Source organism: Silene latifolia, chromosome 9 (genome assembly GCF_048544455.1).
Source record: "Silene latifolia isolate original U9 population chromosome 9, ASM4854445v1, whole genome shotgun sequence".
Classification (NCBI taxonomy): Eukaryota; Viridiplantae; Streptophyta; class Magnoliopsida; order Caryophyllales; family Caryophyllaceae; genus Silene; species Silene latifolia.
In genome coordinates, this window is record NC_133534.1 from 92,251,873 (window position 1) to 92,254,613 (window position 2,741).

Below are 2,741 nucleotides of genomic sequence, written 5' to 3' on the forward strand. Positions count from 1 at the left end.
GAACCTACCCAATGGTACTCCCACACCACAACATCTAACCGGAAATTTTATTGCCAAATCCGCATTTATCCAATTAGTCGAAAGAAGCCAATTTGGGGGGATGCCTAGTGAAGACCCTCACTCTCATATGGAGTCCTTTTGTGACTATTGTGATGCGATTTCTCAAACCGGTGTAACTCAAGACCAAATTCGATGGGTCTTATTTTCTTTTTCTCTAATTGGCACCGCGAAACATGGTTGAAGGGCCTTGATAAGGCCACTCTCGGAATTGATTCTTGAAAGAAGTTGGCTCTAGCTTTCTACAAAAAGTTCTATCTACCGGAAAAGACTAACATGCTAAGAGCTCAAATTACATGTTTTAAGCAAAGGGATGAAGAATCTTTGTATGAAGCTTGTGAGCGGTTCAAAGGAATTTGTCGCTCATGTCCTCACCATGGACTTACCGAGTGGTTCTTGGTACAACAATTTTGGAATGGTCTATATGAAGATTCAAGGAACATTCTCAACGTGGGATCAAATGGAATGTTCACCGAAGTTGATGACAATCAAACTTGGAACAAAATTGAGGAAATGGCGGTCCATAACTCACAATATAGTAGATCTCGCAAGGCTACTAGAGCAGGAAAGCATGAAGTGGACTCCGTTACTCAATTGGGTGTAAAACTTAGTGCTCACATTGATACCATCAATTTGAAGTTTGAAAAGGCTATGGCTACACATGAAGAAGCCTCAAAATCACCAAAGCATCATGTTAATGCCATGACGGCATCTTCATCAATCCCATGTGGGATATGTGAGAATTGTGGAACTTTTGGACATGACCCAAGTGAGTGTAGGAGAACAAATGAACAAGTAAATGCTTTCCAAGCATACAAGAGTGGTACCCCTTATTCCGACTATTACAATGAAAACACCAAATTCCATCCAAATCTCTCATACAAAAGCCAAAATGTTCAAAACCCTCAAACAAAATACACCCCACCTCCCATGAGAAACCAAAATCAAAGACCCTTTTACAACCAAAACCAAGGTTACCAAAATCAGTCTCCATACAATCAACAAAATGACCAAGGTTTTGATGTTCAAAAAGCAGTCCTTCAAATGCAAAAGAATCAACAAGAATTTTTCACTCAAATGCAAAAGGATAGTCAAGCAAAGGAAACCACCATCAACAACATCCTAGCTCACACCAAAATGTTGGAAACCCTATTGACTAAACTAGCATCTTCAAGCTCACAAAGACAAAAGGGGCAATTACCACCTCAAAGTAATCCCCCAAGACATGAAACGGTTAGTGCCATTCACTTGAGAAGTGGTACAAGGTATGAAGCACTGAAGAAGCAAGTTGAGGATGAAGTTGTGAAAGCTAGTGACAAGGAAGAAATTGTGCAAAACTCCAAGGATGGAGAACCATCAAAAGAATAAATTTCAAAGAAAAATGAAGACAAGGTCAAGGAGAAGGAGCCCATTATGATTAGACTTCCTTTTCCAAGTCGTCAAGCCAAGCCCAAATTTGATGACCAACTTGGAAAATTTATGGAAATTGTGAAGATTTTGGAAGTCTCATATCCTTTCACGGAATTAATCAATCACGTGCCGGCCTATGCGAAATACATGAAAGACATCCTCACAAAGAAGAAGTCGATCCGGAAGCTTGAGACTATCGCCTTCACTAAGGTGAGTAGTGCAATACTTCAAGGGAGTTCACCTCCAAAACTCAAGGATCCGGGAAGCTTCTCAATACCGTGTACCATTGGCGACACCACGATCAACAAAGCCTTATGTGATCTAGGGGCTAGTGTGAGTGTTATGTCGTACTCGGTGAGTAAAAGGTTAGGGATGAGAGAGCTTAAAAGCACCAATATCACACTCTAAATGGCCGATAGATCGACGAAGACACCATTAGGGATATGGGAAGATGTTCCCGTACGAATTGGAAAAATTTTCATCCCGGTGGACTTTGTCATTGTTGATATGGAAGAAGACTCCAACATTCCAATCATTCTAGGAAGACCTTTCTTACACAGCGCGGGTGCGGTGATTGATGTGAAACATGGAGAGCTCACTCTAGAAGTGAGAGATGAGAGTATAACTTTCAATCTTGACAAGACCACGAGAGCTCCCCGTTTGCATGAACCATGTTTTATGATTGATCATTATAGCCGGAAGGATGATAGGAAGAAGTCGGAACTCCAATGGAAGAAGAAAATTGAAGATGCTCCATTCAAAGAGCAAGTGAATTGTAACAAAGAGAGCTTGAAAAGCTCACCAAAGTCAAGCAATGAAGAAGATGGCCTCATTGGCCAAGACAAGAAAATGGGAGAGTTATCTCTATCAACTCAAGAGATCTTTAGTGATCAAGTAGATGAAGTGTGTGATCTTTGGGACGATGAATTTGAAGGGCTTTTCAATCCCTATATTGGTAATGCTATCGATCAAGACCGACAACAAGGGCAAAGATCTATTGAAGATCTTTATCATGACAATGAACAAGCTTTTGATTACTTCTTCAAGGTGTTAAGCAACATCAACAAAACCTTGGACATGCCCCCATAACATCTCACTAAGGATGAGAGTTTGGTGTAGTCCTCCCTAAACCACCATTTGTAAATATTTTTAACCCCCTAACTCGCACTTTAATTCTTATATTGCATTTTTGCCATTTTTGGATTTTTGTGCCTTGATCAAGGTAATTATCATTTTTGAGAGAAGTAAGGGAGGGACTAATGATTTCAATTGAT

General features: G+C 40.3%; 1 non-coding gene across 1 annotated transcript; it reads right to left on the reverse strand.

The window, feature by feature from the left end:
- Positions 1–333: 333 nt before the first annotated feature.
- Positions 334–440, reverse strand: LOC141603151 (small nucleolar RNA R71). Its single transcript, XR_012525046.1, has one exon. It is a non-coding gene; the product is annotated as a small nucleolar RNA R71 (small nucleolar RNA).
- Positions 441–2,741: the final 2,301 nt, after the last annotated feature.